Genomic DNA, 26,674 nt, shown 5'->3' with positions numbered 1-26,674 from the left:
TGTATTTATATAAAAAGACCAATAATAGCAGTATGTTATGCATCAATAGCAGCAACAGCTTTTCCAGGTTCTGCAGTCATCTGAACAAAATTATAGATGTGAGATATTTCAAGTACTAAAAGATAACAACCTCCAACCTAGACTGATGTATCCTGCAAAACTCTCTTTCAAAATGGATGGGGAAATAAGACACTTCCACGACAAAGAACATCTGAGAAACTACATGAATACCAAACCAGCACTACAAGCAATTCTAAATAAGATCCTAGAAAAAGACAATGAAGGCAACAACACCATGAGGCCCAACAGAGCAAATCAAATAGGCAAGGCAAGAAACTAAAAGAAGGTGAAAAAGTAAAAAGAGTCAACAAAAGGCCAATGACATGACAATGACAAATCAATACATATCAGTTATAACCATCAATGTCAATGGCTTCAACTCACCAATCAAGAGAAATAGACTGGCAAAATGCAATAAGATGCAAAATCTAACAATATGCTGTATACAAGAAGCACACCTAGTGCGAAAAGAAGCCCATAGACTGAAAGAGAAAGGATGGAAAACAATTCTCCATGTGTCAGGAGCCCAGAAAAAAGCAGGGGTAGCAATCTTATTTGCAGACAAAGCAAATTTCAAACAAAAACTGATTCTAGTATTATTGATGTAGGACAGTACTGTATCATACCTCTGTGAATGTAAAATATCTTGTGCCTGCTTTATGATACGTAGTAGTGACCATGCTTTATCAGAGCTATTTTTAATGATATTACTCTAGAATGTTCTCTTTCCAGATGATGATTAAGATGCTAAAAAAAAAAAAAATGGTGCCAGGTACCACAACAGCAACAGAACTTTGCTGTTTTCTGGATATTATTCTTTTCTTTGTTTTTTTGTTTTTGTTTTTTTTTTAATGGAATGTGCTGAATGACCATTGCATATTTATTAATACTAAGGCATTAATGTTGCTACATTGCTACTGATTCCTTTGACTTCTGAGTAGCTGCTCACTGTTTTTCAAGTTATAAGATCCAAGATCATCCTGATGTTGCTATTTCATTGAACTAGGATGCTTCTTTGGGAATGAGCAATAAGTGACTTTTATAAATTCAACATTCTATACCAGAAAAGATCGTCAGTCTTTGGTCAGGTTGGTGTGGTCTTATCAAACTTCTCTTACCTTTGGCAGCCTTCAGGACTGCAGGTCTATGACTAAAGATAAATAAAATGGACTTCCATATTTTTTTCTTTTATTGAGTTTATTGGTACATTTTAGGTATACAGTACAGTTACATTCATTATTGGGATCTTGTACCTTTACATGACAGGTGGTCTTGGTTCTCATTTTTTTCTTCTTTTCCCTGCCCTCCTTTCACCCCCTCCTCCCCTCCCAAGGTGTAAAATGGACTTTTATTGAAATCAATTTAAAGATACGTCACAAGCTTACCTTTACTTTTTTTGAGAATATGGAGTGTGTGTGTGTGTGTGTGTGTGTGTGTGTCACTCGCAGTTGAACCGATGGCCTTCACATTGAGCTAGTTCCCCACCCCTTTTAACTTTTTATTTTGAGTTAGGGCCTCACTAAGTCACTAAATGGCCTAAAGTGAGCTCAAAATTACAATTCTCCTGCCCCATTTTCCCAGAGTGCTGGGATTACACCTGTGTGCCAGCACAACTGGTGAGAATATCTGTTTGTGAACAAAACATTATATGATATGTAAATATGATATACTCAGAAACAGAGAGTGGGAGATAGTGGCACTCTTTTGAACATGATATTTGACACAGGCAAGTAAGGTATTTGTAAAAGAATCCATGGAATCATCTCAGATGCGATGGCTCAATAGAAAACCCACCAGTTGGGATTTATAGTTCTTTGTCCTAAACAGATGTTTTCCAGCTGAGAAAGCAGTGACCAAAAACTCTACCTAAATGCTTCTAATGGACAGATCTTTGAACACAGCCTTCTGAGCTTGAAAATATTTAGACAGCTTGAAAATTAAAATGAGAATTTCAGGTATCAGTTGCCACTGGTCCATCATTTTATTTGAGATACTTAGAGAGCTGGAGATCATTTTATATTTAACTGGGTTTAAACTCAACTTGTTGATGGAATGGCCCAATTTGTCAGCATCACATCTATAGTTCATCCTCGAGAGTGATGAATTCATTTCAGTTCCAAACAAGTCAAGTCTGGCCTACTGTTTCAAAGTCATTTAAATAGTGACTTCCATGTGCACACAATCTTAAGACTACAGAGTGGAGGTCAGGAGAACACCAGAAAGGTGGCCTCTGACTTCTTGAGCTTTTGACATTCAGCCACCAGAGGCTGCTCTGAGACCATTATCCTCTTTTGGCTCCTGATCCAAATCCCTCTGGTGAAACCTGTAATGGCTGATTTCTCTTCCATTGCTCCGAAATTTCCTTGTTCAAGACAGTTCCCTGGTGGTCTGCTGTTTGGAGTAGATGATTAATTATAGTTAAAGAGGAACTGCTGAAAGAAGAAAAAAACTGTAGATTACTGTTTTGCTCTCTTCTCTATTTTTAAACTCTTAATCTTGTTTAATTTCTTTTACGTTAACGAAAATTAGTCAGGGTGGAAAGAGGGGGTACTTTCCTACTGGCACTGGCTAATTTTTCATCTTTTTTTTCTCCATGTTGCTGTATTTTCAAAGAACACTTCTGAAGACTTAAAAAAATCTTTATTCCACAATACTTATTTCCACATGGTTTCTGTTCTTCCACATTTTACCAGCATTTTATATCTGCTTTCATGCTATTCTCTCTGTTTTTAAATCTTTACTTTTCCTCCTTTAAGTCTTTTTCTTTATCTAACAAAAGCAAACCCCAAATTAAATGAAGGAATAACTGTAGTTAAGTAAGATGGATTAGAAATGATTTTGATGCCTGTAATGTACTTCGTATTTAATCTGGGCCAACTAAGCACTGATTTAAATTGTTAATTGAAGAATGAGACCAGTTTCTTTAAGTGAAATTGTTTGCAGCTTTCTCAAGTGGAGGCTTGATTGTAGTAGACAAGGACTAGCCCATCAAAAACAACTGTTTTTATGTTATTGTTACATATGCTGCCCTATTGCTAAACCTCCATACTTATGAAAGTAAGTTACAACAAAAAGAAGTAGTTTTAAAGCCATGTCAAGTGGTAAATTAATTAATAGTTTTGCAGCAAAGTCATCACTCACTCTACAGATGACCTGGAGAATTTCAACACTGAAATTCTTTAATTCTAGACTTATTCTTTTTTTCTGGCCAAAGTTCGTATCTAATTGGAAAAGGTCAAACTTAAGTGTTTGTCTTTTTAAATGTTGTTCGTCTTCTATAGATTATACATTACATAAAAGTCAACTGAACAAGAAGATAAATATTCATTTTATTAACTTCTATTTATAGCAAAAGAAGAGGATGAAGAGACTTTTTTTTTTTTACTTTGAAAAGAAATTCTTAACGTACCATGGAAATTTCCTAAATGTTTGTTGTCAGAGTGGAACTAACATTAAAAACATTTGTTTACCTGTTTTTTATTTGTTTGTTTGTTTTTTGTACCGGGGATTGAACTCTGGACTTTGTGCTTTTGAGGCAGGAAGCAGCACCGCTGAACTAAATCACCAGCCCTAAAAACATTTGAAATGTTTGATAGTTTGCCTCATATGTACTCTAAAGGTAAAGATCCTTCCCTTTTACTGCTTGGGGCTAAAGTAGGACAATTGTTGACTAATAGTTACCAGTAAACTAATGGCAGCCATACTATGGAAGTTGGAATAAATTTCACTGAGTGCTTTGCCAGAAATTCAATGCCAATGGAAGTGCTAGGCCCCTCCTCCGTGGCAGATTATGCCTTTCAACTTGCCCCTACCAGGGAGCATACCAGAAGCCATTTGCCCATGAGTAATGCCTTATTTAAACCGTCATGATTTACTGTGGCATATTTTGCTTTCAATTTGCATGCCTGACAGTCAACTTCCTAAATATCACATTTAAACTGAGCCACAGAAGAAAAATAGACCCACAGAAGGGGCATCATGTCAGTTTTATTGGATATGATGGTGACGTGTCTGAACAAAGAGGGGGTACAGGGTGCAGAAAATCATACCATGTCCCTGGGAGGTGGCCCCATCACCTAGCCAGTGCATTGAATGACACATTGTTAACCATGCCGTGAACAGACAAATTCCAGGAAAGTGAAACGTCCACTGATTCAATTGCAGTTAGTTGAGTTGTGTTACTTTCTGTTCTACGAGGAACTCCCGAGCCATTTCTAACTGTTCTTGACAGTCACATGCCAAATGCACAGAGCTAATGTATTAAGATGAAATTGTTAGCATTAAAGACAGACGCTTAAATTAGTACAACCCTCAGGCCAGGTATGCTTTGCTAAATTACTCAGGCTTTAAACTAGCAGCGCTCAAATTTTTTTTGAAAAAGATGTATCCATAGCAACCTCTTTGTTAAAAGAAAAAGGACATACATCTTTCCAAAGAAACGGAGAGAGATAAAACCGTATTAGTTATCCGCGGGTGATATTACTTGGATTTAAATGTAACTGGGGAATGATTCAGGAAGAGAAGAAGCTTTTAAGGAACTTCTTACAACTTATGTACTTATTTCCAGTAAAATGCCTTCTTTATTACCAGTAGGTTCTCATATATGGGACTTCTATTAAAATACAATGGAATAAATTTGGGTTTTAGATATTCAGAATAAGTAACAACCTTCCTCTTTCTGTCCACAATGACTGCCATTTTCTTAAAATGATCCTTCATTTACATGGTTGGTATTCTGCAGTTTTTGCTGTATTTGAATCATTAATGGTCATTTCCTGAGTATTCATTGCCAGACAGGGCACAGGATTATGGAACAGGCTGCAGTCCTTTTATAGTGAGATCATCCGACTTAAGTCTTCCTGTTTTCCAAGAGGCTCTCTTTGATGGTGTAGCCTTTCTTATGGTCATACCACAAGGCATGAGCTGTGGGGGAAAATCAGGAGAGGAGCTTCTTATAATATTTGTTAGCAAATTGAGGTGAGGTAAAGGCGGCTTTAGAACTCAAGACTTGCAGATTTCAAATCTTCACTTTCTTGTCAGTACGGAGTATTGGATAGGAAAATCTTCTTGTCTATGCTCTTTGGTCCAGTACCTGGAAGCCTGTGAATTAAACTAACAAAAAACAGGTTACCAAGAGGAAATTCACAGGATTTTTATTAATATTAATGTACAGAATAACTCATAGAAAAGCAATAAAACTCAAAGAAATGGTTAGAGTTGGGGGGCCTTATAAACCCTTTTACCAAAGGAGAAAGAGAGAGAGTTTTAAACAGTGGGGCAGTGACTAGAAATATCTGTAAAAACTAATGGAAGATAAGAACTGCTTTAGTAAAGTCTGTTTATGTGAACTGGTCATCTTCAATAAATCACTTGTCTCTCCCTGGTACAAGGGGTACCTTTCTCACAGGGAAATTTATGCTTTGCTTTTAGGAAGATAAGAGGAAGGCAGAGAGAATTCTTCCTGTGGCCATAGATTCTCAATTTCCCCTAGCACAAAATAATTCATGTGGCACGCTTTCAGAGGTAAAGACATCAGGCTTGGTGCTTATATTAGCCAGTGTCAGTCAGGGCCAGTTTCATAAGCACACACTCTGTGCTTTCTAAGTCTCCACGCTTGGTTTAATGATTAGCTGAATGAGTGTGACCATGTTTCAATAAAACTTTATTTATAGACACTGGAATTTGAATTCTACTCACTCTTTGTATGTCATGAAACTGATTTATTTTGTTTCTTTCCCTCAAATACTTGAAAATGTTAAAAACCATTCTCTTCTGATGGGCTATACCAAAACAAAAGATGGGCAGGCTTGGACTCCAGAACCAGTCTCAAGCCTCTGATCAGAGAAGCACTGTCCAGATAGACCAGCAGAATCAGCCCCAACTGGTGACTCGTTGGAAAGGGGAATTAGCAGGCCTCACCCCAGACATATGAATCAGAAATTCTTATGTGTAAACTCTCAGGTCTTACCCCAATCACCTGTTTTTTTAACAAGCCCTGCAGGAGATCCTGATGTCCACCTCGATTTGACATATAGGCCTATGATTCTAAACCTCAGCTGCCCATCAGAATCCTGTAGAGACAGTTTTCTAAAATCTCCAGGCTCAGGCCCAGGCCCAGCCCAGATCAATTAAAATGGTCACCAGTGTCTTTTAAATTTTTCCAGGTAAGTTCAGTGGGTAGTCAAGGCAACTAATGTTTTTATTGTCCAAATAAGGAAACTGTAGCACACACAGTTTGAGTGACTTGCCTAAGATACAAGATGAGGAGATGTAACTACAACACAGCCCAATTGCATTTTCTCACCTGTGTGAGGGTTAAAGTAGTAAATTGAATAACAGACTGTATTTGCCAGAAGCTTTGGTGGTCAGGTCATCCTTTAGTTAGCACTGGTTAATTTAAAACACATCTGGAGCTGAGGTGTTAGCTCAGTGATACCACCGCCTGCCTTGCGCAAGAGCCAGTGTTCGATCCCAGGTACCAAAACAAAAACAAAAATGAAAATAGAAAAACACATCTGGAAACATGCCCTAAATAGAATGAAAACTAGTTCTTCTGAAAACTCATTAGGCCAGACAATGCAACCTTAATTAGCAGAACTAAAATTCAGAGGCTCAGGGAAACCCTCTCTGAAAGCACTTTGGGGCTGAGAGACACCACCAACACCGGGAGGGACAACAGATATGGCAGGCCTATGTCAGGCACTGTGGCTTGGCCCGGAGCTACTTGCAAGGGTATGCAACAATTATTTCCTGTCTCATATCTGGAACCCAGATAAATATGCTACACTCTTAAATGCCATTAGTAGCAGTAACAAAGCTAACATTGGCTCACTTGTAATGGGTTTTTTGACTGTAAAGATTCCTTTGCCTCAGACATTTTGAAAAGGGAAATTTCAAACGATGATTGCTTTGTTCTTATTTTCTCAGCAGAGGCTTCAGGGAATCTGTGCAGCCGAGGAAGGCTGTGTACCCGAAACAGAGCTTGAGTAAGTGAGGCACAGATGGAGACTTGTCATGTGATGATTACCACTGGAGCTGCACAAACACACAGACTGGTGGATGTTGTTATTGTTCATCAGTGACCTGATCATAATATCAGCTCGTACTTTAAAGTGCTTATCAATGTTCTGTGTTCTCCTAGTGCTGTAGTTAAGAACGTGTTTTCAGGGGCCAGGCAGCTCGAAGGCACAAAGCAGTATCTATGGCATCCTAGTTCTGTGACCTTGGCAGGTTGTTTTGCTTCTTGGTGCTTCAGTTTTCCCTCCTGGAAAATGTGGACAATCTTAATATCTTTCTTCATAGGGCGAAGGAGGAGTATGCATGCTGACAACAGTGCCTGGCATGTAGGAAGCACTCAGGGAATGTTAAACACATCACCTAATTCAATTCTCACAGTAGCGTTGAGGAGAACTATGCAGAGGGGTAAGTTCACACAGCTATTAAGTGACAAAGTTGATATTTGGACTGAGGCTGTTTCCAAAATCAAGACTGTTAGCCACGGTGCCACAATGTAGTGATTGGGAATAATAAACAAGTACCTATGGCTAATATTTTTTCCATATGCAGTATATCTTTTGGGTTTGATCCACATAGCCCCATCCCTTCTTTTCCTGTAGATGTCCTACAACGTCTCTAGACACTCCTTCTATAGGAGCTGAAGCAAGGAGGTGACCCTCCTCTCGTCTGCTGCTCCTGCAGTCGTCCTCATTTAGGCAGATGGTGATGCCATCTTCCAGCTCTTTCAGCAGAGACCCTGAAAGTCATCCTAGCTTCTTCTTTGGGTATGATACATCCATTCTATATAGGTCACTTTCCCACTGCTGGGACAAATACCTGGTAGCCATGACTTAAGGGAGGAGTTTTATTTGGTTCACGGGTTGGTTGACTCCAAGGCAGAAATGACGTGGCAGAGGACAGCTGCTCAAGCCATAGTTGCCAGGAAGGAAAGTGGGGTATGGATGAGAATATACCAGTTCAGGTCACAACCTGCCCCTTCTGACCAGGCTTCATCTCTGTGTTAGTTACTTTTCTCTGTCGATGCTGAGACAAAATACCTGATGGCCAGAGTTAAAGGGGGAAAGGTTTATTGGGCTTGTTCATAGAGGTTTCAGTCCATAATCAACTGACTCCAAGGCAGGGTGGCAGAAGGGCAATGACTTATCGTGGTGCACGCAGCAAAAGCAACAAGACTTTAAGAGCATATGTCTGCCCCTTTTATCCTATGCAGGCTACTTAAGGTGGGTAGCACTATGCTCCTAATCCTAGTGCCCTCGGGCCTGGCCCCACTATGAATCAATTACACACTCTAGATTCAGCCACCTCCAAAATAGCCCCATCACTCGCATGAGGCTTTGGGGAAACATCTAAACACAAGCCAGAACAATCTCTTAACACATTCAGCTATGGATTCATCTGTGGGTTAATCCACTGATGAGTGCAGTGCCCCGTGCTCCAATCTCCTTCCAGAAGCCCTGCCTGTGAATACACGAGACTTTTGGGGAACGTTCTAGATCTCAACTATAGCACACTCTATCAGAAATTCACCCCAGCTCTATGACCAAAACACACCCAGAGCTGGGTGTGGTGACATACGCCTGGAATCCTAGTAGTTTGGAAAGCTGAGATGGAAGATCGCAAGTTCAAGCCAAGCCTGGGCAATTTATTGACTTACTGAGATCCTATTTCAAAGTGAAAAGGTGTGGGAATATAGTTCAGTGTGAAGGCCCTGGGTTCAATCACCAGTACTGAAAAACAACAACAGAAACCCCACAGATCACCTTTGACCTGTAATGCCACTCTCTGTCCCAACCAACCATTGGCTCTTACTTGGTTGGTGGCAAGGGCCTCCTTAGCCACCTTGCTCCCACCCTGCTACCTGAGCTCAGAAAAATCAATTTGATGTTACTCTTTAGCTTTAAAGCCTTTGTGTTACCCACCCAGTCTTGCTCTATCCCCCACCCACGACTCTTCTTGTGATTTCCTCCACCCTACAGGACGTGAAACATTACCCCCCTCAACACACACACACACACACACACACACGCACACACACTCTCACTCACACACACACCAGTCCTAAGACCTTAGCTCTTACCACTGTTACCCCTACTCAGTCCCTTTCAGCCAGGACAGAGTCTGCCTTGTTCTCTTTGTGCTGGCCTCAGAGTTACTGCAATCACACTTCCTTCTGCCTGGATCGCTCTGTCCCTATCCATTGCCATAACTATAAATCTTGCTTCCTCTCTGAGTCTGTGTTGAAATGTCACCCTGTAAAAAATCAGCTTACCCGCCCCACCAGTGCTCCTATCTCCCTTATCCAAACCCTTGTTGCTTTATAATTACCTGTGGATTTGTCCATCTCCTCCACTGGAAGGAATGTCTGCTCTTGAGGGCAGCATGTAGCCTATTTGTACCTATCTCTATCACCAGCACCTAGAACTTCACCTGGCACATCGTAGGCACTCAGAACACACTTACTGAACACATGATTGGCCATGCCAGGACAAGAAGGATATACTGCCGCAACTTTCTTTGTGTGAAGTTAAGGCATGAGAGTTCCTCAGACTTCTTTCCTTACAGGAGACACTTGTCTCCACATTTGATATCTTCGGATGTCCTGGAAGTGATAATCGTCCATTCATAGAGATCTACAGACATCTATAGGTTGCTAGTGAAATCAATGGCTAAACCCTTAATGAACCGATTAGCTCTGAGTAAGGAGGGGGAGCCCCAAGGCTGCGTTCTTAACAGTGGAAATGAATCACACGACTGTATTCTATTAGGAAAAAGCCATTGAGACATTTTGAATAGAGAGAGAAAACCTTATTCACAGTCCTAGAGGAACAGGCCTACCATCCACCTCCTACGCTGCACAGCGCAATAACACATCATTTTCCACAAAGGGCATTCTACTAATAGGCATGTGGGTTGTTTCTTTCCTATTCACCAGTGAATGGGATGAACACAGTTCAGATCAAATTTGGAGAACTATATAAACTACATAAAAGGTGGCAAAGTGGTTTAGTTTGCTTTCAAGGGAGGCAAACTCCTGGCTTATCTTGAAGGTGCAGTGTGAGAGATTTTGGAGTTGGGTTGAGGTCAGGGATGGTGTTTCAGAGCCATATCAGAATCTGGGTGGTAAATCCCAGGAGATGAGAGAATGTTCTGGCAAGTCATGGGTGAGCGGGGATTTGATGCCTCATTCCAAAGAAGAATGCACGGTGCCCTTGAGTGGCAGTGTCACTGCTGGAAAGAGCGCAGGCTCTGGAGTTGAGTTTGTGAGATCAGCTCCAATTTCCCGTATACCACCCATACACCTGCTGCGTCTTTCCAGAGGCTTAGTGCATAACGGGTCCATGATAGATATGGGATTCCCTTCATTGTCTCCCTTTTAATTCAGCACAGATACCTCCTGGTGGGTTTTACTGTATTAAAGAGTGCATCTCTCCAGTGTAAGTATCCACATTTTAATTTTGTAGACCTCCTAGTGTGTGGCGTATCAGCTGGTTTTGAATTCCCTTAATTGGGCGAGATTAATGCACCTAGTTAAAGATAAATTCACCTATCTGCCAATTGGTTGATTTTTAAAGATGGCCGTAACAAAATCGTCTTTTCTCCCACGTGGACACAGTTTAGGCCAAATAAGATAATGTTACCAATAAAAATATAATTATTTTATTTACTGTATGATGATATTTAAACCACTCACATTAAAATAATAACAAGTAGTATTACTATTTACAAAATAAAGTAGATAATAAAAGTGCTTCCCTTTGTAAATTAATCATTCAAATGAGAATAAAATGAAGCCTCATTTGAATGCAGTTTTTCAGACATTTGGAAGACTTTAATAAAGATGAAGAAAGCTAAGGTGCTAATACTCGATGTCTGCAATTTTTCCTTCAAATGACTTGATATGTTTATCTTGTACCAGGAGAACAGTATAGGAAAGCCTGTCTCAGTATGTATAAATTTTCATAAGTGGTTCCCAGCAGTGGAAAAGCTATCTAATTATGAGGAAATAATGGCAGATATTATTTCCTTAGCTATTAAATGAGAATGAAAAAACCAGCCCTTGGTCTGTGTCTAGCAAAGGAAAAGTGATTCATAAGTACTTTTTAATCTTTACCATCATCTTAAATCCAAGTATAGATATTATGTTTAAAGTGAGAGAGGATTTTTGTCAATCAGAAATAATACTACCACCCTGGTGACATTTCTGTGCATTTAGGAAATGCCAATTGAAAAGATGAAGCCAGGCTTGGTGGCACATGCCTGTAATTCCAGCACCCTGGGAGGCTGAGGCAGGAGGATGGAAAGTTTGAGCCCAACCTGGGCAATTAAGGGACTTAGTGAGGCCCTGTCTCAAACTAAAAAAAGGCTGGGGATGTAGCTCAGTGTGAAGATTCTGGCCTCAATGCCCAGGACAGAGAGAAGAGGGAGAAAAAGGGAGAAAGATAGAAAAAAGGAGGGGGAGGAAGAGGAGGAAGGAGGAAAAGAGAGGAAAGGGAGAAAGAAAAAGAAAAAAGAGAGAGAGGAAGAAGAAGAAAGGAAAGAAAGGGGATGAAGCACTGGATTTCTGTAATCAAGGAGTGCAAATACTGCTCAAAACTTCTTTTGATTAAAATTTCTGTTTGCCTTATGCCCATGGTAATGAATGAACTACCCTTATTTGCTTGTTTCTAATATAGAAAAGCTGAGAATTGATTCACAAAAGATAATTTTAAAAATCTCTAAGTCTAATTTAAAAATCAGCTTTGGGCATTAAAATATTAAAAGTTTGAGGGACTGATCCTTTTTGCATATAAGGAATGTGAGATAAAAGAGTGACTATAAGAAGTAGAATGGATATTAAATGAAGAGCAGTAACCAGCTATTCCTGGATACACTTAAACCTGTAGGGGGAAAGAAAAGATTTAAAACAAGAATGATGCCAATTAGGAATAAGATGAAAAAGGGGTTTTTGATTACTCTAATGAATTATTAAGGCATCTGGGTCATAGAATCATCATTCCCAGAGATCTAAAAGAATGTCTGAAGCAGTTTGAATCAGGGCTAATAAATGCATTTCTGGCTACAGATGGCAAATCAGTCATAAACCTTGAGCAAATTAAAGCTGTGGTTGGGAAAACAGGAAATGCCAGTCGGCTCATATGTGCACGATGTGGTGACATTACACTTGGGGTTCAGAATGGGCCATCAGGCATGTAATTTCTCTAAAGCTCTATCTGAACTCTTAGGTCAACCATGGGCCGCATAATCCTGAAATACTGCTAGTTCACAGGAAGCAAATTTAAGGACAAGTGATTGGCTTAATAGCCAGTGAGTGCCTTTTTGTTTATTTTTCACTAATTTTAATTTTTATCAAAGTAACGCATGTTCAAAGTACAAATGCATTAAAGACACATGATGAAAAACAGCAATCCCTGCATCCCATCCCACTCCACCCTAGGGGCAATCATTTTCAACTGGTAAATATTTCCTTTGGTATGTGCTTCCATATTCCTCATAATACGCTTGTACTATTTTTTCGTGGCTTATGAATTTTAAACATTATCTTTAACATTCTATATATGATCAAAAAGAATTTATCCCTGCCTGGGTTAGATCCCCAGCACTCAAAAAAAAAAAAATATCCTTTTTCCTCATCCCACGCATTCTCCTATAATGGTGTCAGGAATTGTTTCACTTAGTAACACAAATACCAAAACATTGGCTCAAACAGATTAGCAATTTATTTTTCCTCATAGAACATGAAGTTCAGGATTCATCGAGAGGCTCCAAGATGTCATCAGGAATCCAGGCTATTTCGAGTGTTTCTGATATCTATCTTTACTATGTGGTTTGCCTTCCCCACAGTTATAGGAGTAGTCCCAGTCACTCAGATGTTGCAATCATACTCCTAGTGGGTGGGGAGGTCTAGGGAGGACAAGGGCCAAACTACGTGTGGTTCCATAATTAAAGAACTTTTCCAAGACCTCTGTGTAGCAGCTTCTATTAAAATTTCATAGGCCACAGTAGTTTTACCTGATGACCCACACCTGCAAGAGAGATTGGGAAATGTTCTTCAGCTGGGCACATTTCTACCCCAAATAAATTGAGGTTCTGTTGTAAAGGAGTAAGGGGAAGTTGGATACTGAACTGACTACCAATAGTCTCCTGCAATATCTATATTAGAGTTTATTGTCAATTTAAGGAGAAGTCTATGACAATGTTTCTGTTTTTGTGCATTCTTTTCTTTTGCTATTTTGCTTAAATCATGTTTACCTGAAATGTAATCTGTCAGTATCACCTTTCTTTCTCTGGAGATCTGCCTTCAGGAGTCCTCCACTCTCCTGCTAAAATGTATTCTGGGGTCTTTCTAAAGTGACGTACCATTATCCTGGGCTTTGCTGACTTCTCTTTGTATTGGCTCCTCTATATTCTGTGTCAGTGGCTTATCTTTCCCTGGCTTTGTTCCTTTATTTAGCTAAATCACACCTTTGAATGGTCTCCAAAGAAAGAACATGTAGACTACAAAATGTTTGAATTTCGCTATATGGAAAGAATTGTGTTCTCTCCTGACATTTGATTGAAAGTACGGTATGGTATAGAACTGTTAGCTGGAAATGATTCAGTCCCTCTGGGGATGCAGCCCACTGGTAGAGTGCTTGTCTAGCATGAGTGAGACCCTAGGTTCAATCTGCAGTACTGAAAAAATAATACAAAACAAGAAAAAATTCTAATCTCAATGTTATGGCTCTTACCTTCTAAGGAGATGGAAAGTGTAGCTGGAAAGTGTACAATGAATCTATTAGCTAAATTTAATTGTTTAGAAAAAATAGCTTTTGGCTAATAATGGAGATTTTTTGAAAAATTTAATTAGTTTGGGTTTTTGAGACAAGATCTTGACATGCAGCCCAGGCGGGCCTCGAACTTTCCATGCTTCTTCTTCAGCCTCCTGAGTGTTGATATCACAGGTTGTGCCACAGTGCCTGGCTGAGGTTTCAAATTATTCTTGTTAGTTACAACAGTTCAGTAAAACATTTCTTAATAATTGACCGCTTACTCTGTGCTCGTTGTTCTAAGAGACATAGCAATGCTTGGAGGCAGGCCTTGTGACGGCTTGACTTTTCTACTTGGTTAGGCTCAATTATACAATCAAATGCTAACCTTGCCATGACGGTATTTTGTATATGTAGTTGGCATCTACAACCATTGCTTTTAAGTGAACGATATTATTTTTGGTGAGGCAGGTGGGCCTCATCTAATCACTCGAAGCCCTTAACAATGAAATGAAGATTTCCCAGAGGAAGAAGAAATTCTGCCTGAAGACTACAGCGTCAGCTCCTGCTGATCTGCTTGTGGATGTAGAATCGCAAGGTCCCACAATCACACAAGGTGAAAACAGTTTCTATGTGTATTATACAGCCTACTGGGTCTGTTCTGCTGGAGAGTTCTGATTGGTATAAGCCTCAGTAACCTGACAATCTAGGAAGGGGAGGAGATCATAAGGCAAGTAAGCAATAATTAATTTCGATAATTTTTCTTTTATAATTCTGATATAAAATTACAGCAAACATAAATGATGCAAAAATTGCAGAATTATTCTTGGGAAGTAGGATATTGTGTTGAAGTAAAGTAGCAATTCCATTTGTGAGTGGAGAGAAACTTTGAGAGTGAGAAGACACAAAAAGAGAGTTAAGATACGTCATGTACATGGACCAACTCCCTACAAAGAATGCAATCATTATGTACTACAAATGTGTCCTAGCAAAAAACTTTTAAATATTGTGAAAGCCCATGAAGCTGGGTATAGCACTACAGTCCTGTGGAACCTGAGCTCAAGAGATGGAGGCTAGCTGGGGATTTAGCTCAGTGGTTTCACCACCTGCCTTGCAAGCCCAAGGGCCCGAGTTCAATCCCCAGCACCCCCCCCCAAAAAAAGAGATGGAGGCAAGAGGATTGCTTGAGCCAGGGGTTTATGGCCAACCTGGGCAGGATAGTGAGACCTGTCTCAAAAACAAAAGCAAACTGAACGTGGTAGTGCACACCTGTAATTCCAGCACTCTGGGAGGCTGATGCAGGAGGATCACCAGTTCAAGCCCAGCTTAGGCTCTTTAGCAAGACTCTGCCTCAAAATAAAAACTAAGAAGGGCTGCGGATGTAGCTCAATACAAAGGCCCTGGATTCAGTCCCCACTAGCATATGCACACAAAATCCCTTGCTGTATTTATGGATAAATCACTTACTGAACTTCTAAGAGCAGAAGAATTAGGAATCAGCCAACCAAATCTAGACATTTCACCTCTGAATACACAGAATTATGAAATTAACTGAAAACTGAAATTGAAAACAAAACATTTGTTTTAATTTTGAAAATTTCAAGCAAGGAAGCATCAAGCTTGATTTATGGAAATGCTGACCAGTGACCAGTGAGTCACTTCTGTCCTGCCTGCAAGTCTCACCTTAGAAAGTGGTCTTCTAAACTGTTTCCCTAAGCATCTGCATTTGTTTTATTTCTTGTGCTGTTGTTGTTTTTTGAAACAGCATCTCACTATGTATTTCAGGCTGGCCTTGAACTCACTATGTAGCCAAAACTGACTTCCCACTCGTGGCGATCCTCCTGCCTCAGCTTCCCAAGTGCTGGGATTACAGGTGTGTGCCATGCATTTATTTTATTTCTGTAGTCATAGATTTCTTCTCTTCTGTAATCCCAGCACTGGTAAGGCTGAGGCAGGAGGATCACCATGAGTTCTAGGCCAGCCTGAGCTAAATAGTGAGTTCAAAACCAGCCTAAATTACATAGTGGAATCCAGTCTCAAAAAAAAAAATTATAGGTAGGGTTTTCTTTTTCCAAGCAGGGACTTGTGTTCTTGTCAATTTAAATTACCTTCATTAATCACTTTAAACATACTGTTCCTCAAATTTTCTTCTGTTCTCATAAACATTTCTGGATCTTCTGGGGGGAAAAAGAAATATTTTTTTCATAGACCTCCAAACTCATGCCCTTGTACAAGGGCACATTCTCTAGTGGCAACAAAGTCCGTATCAGCTTGGTTTTCAGTGACTTTGGGCAAAGTGTCCCGATCTATCACAGTGCAGTCTGGAAGCGGCCACTATCCAGCCGTTATTCACGTACACACTTGCGTGTTCCATCAGCGTGGACCTCATGGGGCACTGTGAGGGATGGCACAGGTACGGCTACTTGTCCTCCCAGGGTGCTGGCCCCACCCACATCCATGTAGGCCCTGTCCTTAGCCACCCCACCAGGAACCCATGGCAGGTGGCTACTGATCTCTATTTACAACCAAACCTTCTCAAAGCAATGGCGGATCATCACCTCACAGCGTTTGAAGGGGAGAGCTGTCCAGATGCACAGCATTCCTTGGCTCACATTAGCAAGAATGACTCACAGAATAGGAAAGAAAGTTGCTTTGCTTGCTCACACTGGTTCCAATAAGTAGGGAGAATCCTCAGTTAATGCCCAGCCCTAAGAAAGAGTCACTTATTTCATTTGAAATTTAAATAGATGTGCATATATATACAGCGTTTGAAGGGGAGAGCTGTCCAGATGCACAGCATTCCTTGGCTCACATTAGCAAGAATGACTCACAGAATAGGAAAGAAAGTTGCTTTGCTTGCTCACACTGGTTCCAATAAGTAGGGAGAATCCTCAGTTAATGCCCAGCCCTAAGAAAGAGTCACTTATTTCATTTGAAATTTAAATAGATGTGCATATATATATAATTTCATAATCTAAAAGCAAGAGAAATGTATCGCTCACACTTGCAGAGGCAGGGCAGCCCAAGACCAAGGTGCCAGGAGACTTGATGCCTGGTAAGTGCTTGTTTTCTCTGCTTCATAAGTGATGCCTATTGAGCCAGGCTTGATGGTGCAGGCCTGTAATCCCAGCACCAAGGCTGAGGCAGGAGGATCGCTGTGAGTTTGAGGCCAGCCTGAACTGCAGAGCAAGACCCTGACGCAAAAAACCAAGCAACCAACCAACCAAACAACAGCAACAAAAGCGTGCCTATTGCTGTGCCATCGTGTGACACAAAGGGCAAACAGGGTCCCTCTTTGGTGAGAGCATTAATCTCATTCATGAGGGCAGAGTACCCATGACCTCATCAACACCTTGCAAGTTAGGATTTCAGGGCATAAACAGGAAAGGGGGACTGACACAGACAGTCAGACTATAACAGGCACAGCAGAGACTGAATCTGATACATTTGAGTTTGGCACCCCAGCCGGCCACTGAGAAAGATAAGCCCTTGCGCTATGTATTCAGTGATCATGCCCGCCAGTGGTGATCATCTGTCGGTGGGACTTTCGGCGGGATTAAACGGTACACAGTTGGAAAGTGCTTGCTATGAAGCCCAGCTCACAGGTGGCACTCATAAAGAGGCGTTGGTTAAGGGCCCACCTTTAGTGCTCCTGCCCTAGTGCAGAATGAGAAATGAAGAAGATAAGCACCACTGATGGTTGTACTTTTTTTTTTTTTTTTGCAATAATGGGGATTAAACTCAGGGCCTTCATACTTAGCTATATCTCCAGCCCTTTTTTACTTTTTGAGACAAGGGCTTGCTAAATGGTCCAAGGTGGGACTCAAACGTGTGACCCTCCTGCCTCAGCCTCTGGAATGCTGGGATTACAGGGGTGGGGCACCCTGCCTGGTTTCATCGCTGCACTTCTTACTTGTGGGAACACCTTGGCGTGTACTTAGCAGAGGTTATCATGCATAGTTCCTCGATAGCTGAGGTTTGAAAGTATGTAGATGGGAAGGTATGTGAAGGCCTTCACATAAAGCCACGACAGCACATCGCTCACAAATACATGAGTGAAGCTGAGGTAAGGTGTTAGAGTCAACTTCTTTCACTTTGACCTGGATAAACCACAAACATGGCAGTGCTGAAATGGAAGAAGGCACTATGCTTATTGTTGTAACGTGTAGGACGGGTACTGAAGTATGGTAACAAGATACCTTTCAGAGTTTTATTTTCCAAGAATTTCTTCTCCCTCAATGTAGCAGTGGCAGAAATCTGAGTGGCCTTCCATGTCTTGGGAGAGGCTGCGCATTACCCTTTAGTTCCATTCCACAAATGTCTGTACATGGCAGGGACAGTGAAAGCAGTGGGTATACCAAAGATAAAGACAACACCAATCTGTTGTGGTTGCTTTTTTGAGACAAGGTCTTGCTTTGTAGTAGAATAGTTCAGGATGTCCTTGAGCTCACTATGTAGCCCAGGGTGGACTTAAACTTGAGGCAATCCTCCTGCCTCAGCCTCCCAAGTGCTTTACCACCCCCAGCGGCTACAAAGTCATTCTTGCCTTGAGACTTTTATAGTTTAAGGAGACACCCAAGCATATGTGACTATAGCCCAGTGCGGAAATGAAACAGCACAAATGGGGACAGCTTGTTTCCTCCTCCAAGTTCAGCTGTTTTCCTCACTGCAAGAAAACGGGTCATATTTTTACCATGGAAAGTGGCAAAGGCTACTACAACTCTTGGCATTTATTTATTTGTGAGAGCCAAGCATTAAACATTTACCCTCACATCACTGGGTATCTATAAATGGCTTTATGAGCACAGAAGGAAGCATGAAATGAATCTTTCTTGGGACCTGGGGGGAAACCAGGAAAGGATACCGATATTAGAGACTGTAGGATGGTGGGCCAGTGGGTCAAGGAGAAGAAAAGTGGCAAAATCTTTTCAAGGGCACAGGGCTTGAGAGAGGAAATCACAGCTCATATTTATGTTCAAGGGGATGACAGCCGTGATCGTGAGACCCTTCCGTTGGGTAAATCGATGTGTGGAAGGATCTAGGTCCAGCGGTATTCAGCGGCAGCAGCCCTGGCGTGCTTCCTGTGTCCTGTGCTTGGGCACATCTGGGACAGGAAAATACAGTCTTCCATCCCCATCCTTTTTTGAGGCAGGGTCTCCCACATAGCCAGGCTGACCTCGAACTCCTGGTGATCCTCCTGCCCCAGCCTCCCGAGTGTTGAGATTACGGGTATGTGCCACCATGCCCCGCAAGTCGTTCTCGCAGTGAATTAAGAGTCCTTTGGTAGTGGGATAAAATGCTGATTCCTAGAGGCCTCTGCAAACCTACCCAATCCAATTTTCTTTGAGCAGGGGCCTGAGAAGTCAACAGTTTTCCCAGAAATTTCCTTGCACATTGAACTTTGGAGATTATTCTTTGAAAGCATGATTTTGCTACTCGGGGACATTTGGTAATGTCTGAAGCCATTACTGATCATGGCCATGGGCGTGCTGCTGGCAGCTCAGGGTGGAGAGCAGAGTAGTGGGCCCTGAGGAACACGGGACAGGGTACCCAGGTGCCCCCCGGGCCGGCAAGGCCGAGGTTCAGAGACCCTGGTTTAGGTCACATGAAAGCCTCTGCAGTAAGGACCGGAAGTGGGCCATGGTTAACCTGTGTCACATGATGTGTCCCGAGGCTGCTCAGGTTGGGGGCTGGCCTGGGGTCAAGGACCTCTGGGTACATACATTAGGCAGCCAAATTTTCTTCTCTCTCACTCTCCCTTTCTTTCTTTTTCTGCAGTACCGAGAATTGCACTCAGCGCTTTCACATTGGGCCACATTCCCAGCCCTTTTTACTTTTTGAGATAGGGCCTCACTAAATTGCCCAAGCTGGGCTTGAATTTGGGATGCTCCTGTCTCCGCCTCCTAGAGTACAGGAGTGCACCACTACCACCAATTTAAGCTGCCAAATTTTTGAAGAATAGGGCCAAGCTCACACGTTGAACTCACACCGACAGGTGATATTCCAAAGCTACAGAGTCATTCTTTGCTAAGTTGTTTTTCCCCCCTAGTACCCCAAATTTAAAAACATCTATTGGATCATCCTCACAGAATCGTGGTCAGTTGGTTGGGAAAAAATATGTTACTGGTTCTACACGAAGTAGCTTTCGATCACCTTGCCCACTTTGGACATTCTTTGGGAGCCTGGGTTGAAGTTGCTGAGAAGCAGGCGAGTTCTCCTGCTCGTCTTACAGATCAAGTCCCGTGAAACTCAGGGGCTCAGTCCCGTAGGTATAGTGAGCCGTAGTGACAAGCAGATGCGCTTATTTTAAATGTTTTCTTAATAAAACATCAGTCGTGTGTGTCTGTGTGTGTGCGCGGGTGTGTGTGAGGCAGTTCAGGCTGGCCTGGAATTCCCAGCAGTTGACCTGCCTCAGCCTCTCCCTCCTGAGGGCTGGGATTACAGGCGTGCATCCCCAAACCTGGCCAGTTTTTATCTTTCAAATGAGAATACATTTTTTAAAAATCTGAAATTAGGCCTAATTGTTGCATTTCCAAATATTCCTGGGCATAACCCTATTAAGATTTGTTTTTCATAAGGGTTATAAGATTTGTTTTTCGTATGGTTTATGTGGCTCTGAGGCGGGTGCTCCCGCCTTCCTTGATTGCTTATTTCAGTTAAAGCGTTCCACGTAGCAATTTGTAGGTATCCAGTGCAAGATACCCTTTAAAAAATACCCTGGGGTCCTGAGCGTTGAACCTTTCTGGCAGAAATCATTCCGCACTTTCTAAATGTTTTCCTGCTTCTCCGGAGCTCTTAAAGGGAGAGGATTTAAGGCCCGCAGCTAGTTAAGCTTGGAGCAGACGCAGAGCTCATCCTTAACTCGGGGAGCTCGGGGCACTGTCTCCAGCTGCTTGCAGTCCCGGGGCTCCCGAATGCGCCCCCAGTCCCGGAAGCAGGCTCCCCGGCTCCCAGGACCACCCCCGGCTCCTGATTGGAGAGGCTTCGCCACCGCCCCAGCCCGCCGCCTACGATGTCCCTGAGAACTGATTTGAAATAAGAGCCAGGCAGCCCTCGCTTCCCTGCGCCCGACTTTTCATAGGCTGGGGACAAATTGGTTGAGAAACTTGACATTGTCTTGGGCCGAGTGCGTGTAGCGACAGATCAAAGAAAAAGAGGGCGAAAGCGTGCTCTTCGCTGCCGGTGGATTTCGCTCCGTTGCTTTTGTCTTGGGCTCCTGTTGGCTTTGCTGTCTCCCCGGGAAGACTGCAGCGTGTGCTCCCATGAAGCTCGCTCCCTGCCGGATGGGTCATGGGATTCTAAACATGAGGCAGGTAAGTGGCGGTCGGCACTGGCGCCGAGGACTGGGGAGCGCGGCGCTGGACCCCGGCGACCGGCGACCTGTTACTCCCGAGGTCGGGCGGAGTTCGAGGTGTGCGTTCTTGAGGCGGGAAGTCCTAGCTGCGTTTCCCTAAGGCGACCCAAGAAGCTGATTACCGCCCCCCCACCCCGGTGCTCGCCACCGTCCCCACTTTTACCTCACGGTGGCTGGAGATGGCAGGCAGTCCTCGTAAGGGGCTGAAAGCGGTTTGTAGAATATGTGAATCGAACGCAGTTTGCAGCAGCAGGGAGTACTTTGTGCAGGCTCGGTGTCCAGCTTTTAGCTTGCACCCTACGCTTTGGGGCAAAGGGCCGCTGTGCTCACTTGGGCCTCCCATTCTGAACACTTAGTGTGTGTCTGGCTGAGAAGATGGAACCACCCCGAATCGAGGGCAGGACCCTAGCAGAAAACTACGGATGGGTTGATTTTTTGTTTTTGTTTTTTCTGTCCCAGCAGTTGGGAAACTGTGTTGCTTTGCGACCTCAGAAGAAGCCTTCAAAGTAAGGAGCGGAGCGGAGATAGATAGGGCTTGGGGATTACTTAAATGAGCCTTTGAAAAGAATTGTAAACCAGCAGCTTCTTCTGTCGCCCTGGGCGTGATGATAAAATTCCTTATCAGCCCAAGCAGAGGTTTATAGGCTTTGCCATTAAGAAAGAGAAGGCTTGGGTTAGGAAGCCAAGAAGAAAGTGCAATTTACACCTCAAAGTTATGGGAAGAATCTTTTGTCAATATTTAAATATCAAGATCAGTACTCATAGAAGGGGAAGATGACCCTGGTAAAACATAGCAGGAGGCTGGAAGGGCAGAAACACTGAGGAGTAATAATACTTTTAACTACTGTGTACGTCTCGGTGGGAAAGTTAGCATCTGTACTGTCACCAGAATAGCTCCCCACCTTGTCTTGGAAATGGGCTGGGTGCTTGCCCTTTGGGTGTGATAACTTTAGGGAAAGCGAACCTTCCAATTCCTGCCTAGGGCAAGGAGTTTAGAATTTCGTCTCCTTTCCCTGCAGCTTTGAAGGTAAAGTTCAGTCCCCACCAAGTGTTCACCCAGAAAGCGCCTTAGCCTGCCAGTCCCTCACTAGTGCCCTAAGCAAGCATGCTTGGCAAACTCAGTGAGGACAGAAGAGTATACGTACACACTAGGGCCCTGTGCTTTTCAGTGAATTGCCTTTGCCTCGCTGGGGACAGGGGTGTGTGTGGAGGGGGAGCAGAGGTGGGTTTCTCTTTATGTTGTCCAAACTCTTCATCCAGCTTCACTGTTCTAAAGTCTCACTGTCAGAAGGGATGGGGAAGAGAAGAGAGAAGGCTAACTGCAAAGGATTCGAAAGGAGGAGGAACGCAGAAATATTTTTGACAGAGGTCCTTGACTGGAACAAAGAAGTCATTTGATCTTGTGTGAGCCACCTGTCCTCTCCTGTCCCTGATGGTGTCTGAGCTCAATTTCCAGAATCCCTGTTCCCACACAGTTCCTCTAGGGTGGTGGCACTCCCTGTGCCCAGTGCCCGACGCATGCTCCCCTGAGCTGTAGTAGCATTCGTGTGAAGCTGGAAAGCAGCCCAGTACTGAAGTTTTAAGGGCACAAGTACACATGTAGTAACTCCTTAGTTATTTGATGAATGGACAACTTTTTATCTTACATCTTTCTGTATCTAACATTTTTTTTCTTTGGTCTGCTGCGGACTTGAAAAGAGGATGAAAGAGGAGGAGGAAGTGAAAGAGAGGGCGAGGATTATTGTTCATCCAGGAAACCTGGAGAGTCCAGCTCAAGAATGCAGTGTGGGGGGGTGTGGGATGGTGGCATCACTGCATGGGTTAATCTCAGCTTTATTTTAGTTTCTCTCAAGGCAAAACTGCTGCACCCAGGGAGGGTGAGCCACACCCACTAGCCCATTTGTCATCTCAGCCCACATCCCCAGCTGAATTTGCGGGGTTAACTATCACACCGACCCTGTGTCATCAGCTCAGCAATGAAACTCAATCTTTTTGCTGATGAACGATCCATCCCTAGGGCTGCACAAATGCTTAGTAGCATTGTGGTGGCCCACGAGAGACCCCTGCCACAGACTAGCCAGAAATTCTAGGTGGCCAGAATTAGAAGGGTTTAAGTCTCTGCCAGGCTGACAGAGAAGGAACAGCATAGGACAGAATTTTTTGAGGGTTTGGAGGGCCACCCTGAGTTAGGCTCCCCAGCAGTGTAAACCTGATTTGCCTTTTATCAGGAAGCAATTTTCAAATGTGTGCCAACTTTTCTCTGCACTCTGATCATAAGTGGGAAACCTTGCTGAACCCTCTTTGAGAAGGAATTTGTTGTGTTCCCAGGCAGAAGGAAAGGCATGGCCACCTGTTCTACAAGCCCGGCCAAAAACAACAGGTTTGCCTGTAGCATTCCCACAACTGCAGATATCCTCCCCAAATGGTAAGCTACTCATTGTCCCCGCACAGGAGAACAAATAGTTCACCCTTAAACTGGAAAAAAGTCAGATTATCTAGACAACATTGCCTACTAGACGTAGTTCATGCTTTTACTACCCTGATAACTTTAGCAAGGACTTCAATAAGAGAACAAAGTGTGTGCTATGTCACTGATCATCTGAAATGAGTCGTGTAGCTGCTAAATTCTTACAAGGCTAGGATGCTGTCCTTACAAGGAAGCTGGGACTCGGTTTGATTAGCCCATTTTGCATTCTTTAGATTGGAATTAAACTGCCCAAGGACATCTGGCTTCATAATGAAAGTCTTCGTATTAATCTTTCCTCCGAGGATTAGAAAGTCCTTTACAAACATGATCTATTTATTCTCTGCCACAACCCCAGAAGAGAATGAAGGGCAATTTGATCCTAATTGAACAAATGGTGAGACGAAGGCAAAGAAAGGTTAAGTATAAAGAGACACAGCAAGTTTGGGGCAAGTCTGGGAATGCATACTCACCCACCCAGAAAGACTACCTGTGCAGGCACAGGATCTCAAAGGCATTTTGAGGATGAAAATAGAACCTCTCCTTCAACATCCTTTTACTTATCATTCTGTAACCAGCATGTAGTGTCCCAAGTATGTTGTGTGGTTTCTTTCATTTGAAAATCAAGTCTTTAAAGTTTAAAAAAGGCATTTCTGTTCTTATTTGTCCCAACACTGCGATCAGGCAGCTTTTATGACATCTAATAGGAAGATACTGTAACCGGAATTTTAAATATGCATCTAAGAAATGTTCCCTTTCAACAGATGTTTTAAGTTTTTGCACATGGTTTAGAGAGCTCAATGTCTTCAACATATGCTAAAGTTTTAATTTCTTTCCTGCTATTTCTCTTTTAGGAAATGTTATAATTGTAGGGCTTGCTGTCAATTTAATGACCCTTTTGGCTGTTTTGAAATAATTTCTTGAATTAGCTTTTCCTTATTGTCCTCTGTGAGTCGTGTTCATAGTTTGTCTGGCTTTTTTTGGACCACATAGGCTGCAAGCAGATCCGTTAATTGGTGGTTGCATGTTATCCACAGACATTCCAGCAAGTTCTAAGGCTAAGTATGTATGTGGATGTCTCTGGCTTTGATCCCTTGTGTGGTAAATAGACATCCAAGGTAGCTATGGCAACCCGGGCTGTGCTTTGGTGGTAGTGGTGGGGAGGGTTGGTCACTGGACAAAGAGTAACGTGTTTGATTAGAAAAAGATGGGGTGAAATCGGGAAAATTTTTTAACCCACATGATTTGAAGATCCCAGTTCATCCAAATCATTTGGATTTTTCTTGATAGGCAAAAAGAATTGATGGCCAACCACATCAGAGTGTTTTGCAGATGTAATTTAAATTCTTTTTTTTTTCTAATCGAGTGGTTGCTACTGTCCAAAAGCAACTTAGGATGTCAACATCATCACTATTTCTGTTGTACTTCATGTGAGTGTTGCTGATTTCAGAAACTTTAAAAGAAAAAACAGGATTTGGTTGGAGGTGTGCATTTCAGTTATCCACCTGCAGGGGTCAGGCTTGAAGTTTCTATGATGGAAGATTAGGCCGCGGAGCCCCAGGCAGAGCCACAGAGAATTACTCTGCTGATTTAGAACAATTAGTTACCAATTCTTTCATCTTCTGACCACGGCTACTATGAAAACGATCTTATTCAAGGAAGAGAATATCCAATACACTGTGATTAAAGCAAGGGCAATAAAGCCAGGCCAAACAGGAATCTACTTTCCAGTTAGGTATGGGGCAGTTTATCAGGAAGATTCTGGCCCTGTTATTTTACACCAAACTCATCTCAGGGGTTTTCTTCTCAAAGGTGATTTGCATAGTTTCATGAACTGACATGTTCTAGAAATGTCTTTAAATGAATATTATGGATCCATTGGGATTCACAAGATTTTCTTTCTGCTCCAGAGAAAAATATTCATTGATAAATTAGAATACTTCATGGCTACCAGAAGGGGGTGTTATGGAGCGCCAGAAATTGAGGCACACATACAAAAATTTCTCTGTGCAACTTTCCTAAAAAAACTAGAAAACCAGTTATCCCCCTCAAAAACACCTGTTTGTTTTCGTGCTTTAAGAAAGAGGTTCTGAGTAAACAGGGCAATGATGGGAAGAGGTGCTGGCTGTTTCTGCTACAAATGGATGTTGAAGGGTTTCTATTCAGCCCACTGTTTTTGTTGAGTACAATGGCCAGGCTCTCCTTCAGCTCTTAACATTGTTATGGCGCTTGGAGGGCAGGCAGACCAAGGAAGAGAGCAGCACTCAGAGAATTGAAAGCAAAGGTAGGCTTATTTGCCAGCTGGCTAAGGGAAAGTTGCCTTCCAGAGTCAGAGCCTGGACTCTAAGTTTGTTTTCTTTTTTATCTTGTTCTTTAGCCAGGGTGGGGAAGCAAGCAGAATGTTATAGAAAACAGAGCTTAGCACAGGGGTAGGGGCAAATACTGCTTTTAAGACATAGGGAGGTACAGGCAGGTGTTATTTCAGCAGTTCACCTTCTGGGCACAGTGACCTTTGTGGGTTTAGCAGAAGGGGTGAGCCTTGAGACTGACTTTCAGTCTCTGTCAAACTTTGAGACTATTGCTGTCTGCCTTGTCTTTTGTTTCTTGTTTTCATTTTAATATCATTCGATAGTTACTAAGCACTTACAGAATTAATGTATCCACTAGTGCATATAATCAAGTTACATGGCAGGTGACTTTAGAGCTCCAGGCAAGATTTTGATACGGTCCCTGCCTTCAAAGAGCTTTCAATCTGATGTACAGTATATTGTACTAGTAGGTTATTACATGGGCAAATGGTTGTTTGTTAACATCTACTTTTTTGTGTGGTACTGGGGGGCCGAACTAAGGGTTTTCACACTGAGACACATCCCTAACACTTTATTATTGTTTTCTTTTGAGTCAGGGTCTTGCTAAGTCATTATTACCCAGGCTGGGCTCAATTTTGATCATCCTGCCTCAGCTGGGATTATGGGCATGCTCCATGCTTAACTTCAACACTTACATTTATTTAATTTTATTTGGGGGGGGGGG

General features: G+C 42.5%; 1 protein-coding gene across 6 annotated transcripts in view; it reads left to right on the top strand.

Moving 5' to 3' along the window:
* The window catches only part of Mid1 (midline 1), a 354,023-nt gene that overhangs the window by 178,333 nt on the left and 149,016 nt on the right, over positions 1–26,674 (top strand). For 2 of the 6 annotated variants that reach the window (XM_010613989.2, XM_010613986.2), the window contains exon 1: positions 20,852–21,136. The exons of 3 other annotated variants lie outside the window; for them this stretch is intronic. The gene's annotated coding sequence lies outside the window, so the exon portion shown is untranslated. Of the gene's footprint in view, positions 1–20,850; positions 21,137–26,674 lie in introns of those variants that run through there. One more of the 6 variants, XM_033760273.1, reaches the window with a different exon arrangement.

Source organism: Fukomys damarensis, unplaced genomic scaffold (assembly GCF_012274545.1).
Source record: "Fukomys damarensis isolate Sample0158 unplaced genomic scaffold, DMR_v1.0_HiC HiC_scaffold_39, whole genome shotgun sequence".
NCBI lineage: Eukaryota > Metazoa > Chordata > Mammalia > Rodentia > Bathyergidae > Fukomys > Fukomys damarensis.
This window is presented reverse-complemented; position numbering and strand designations above follow the sequence as displayed.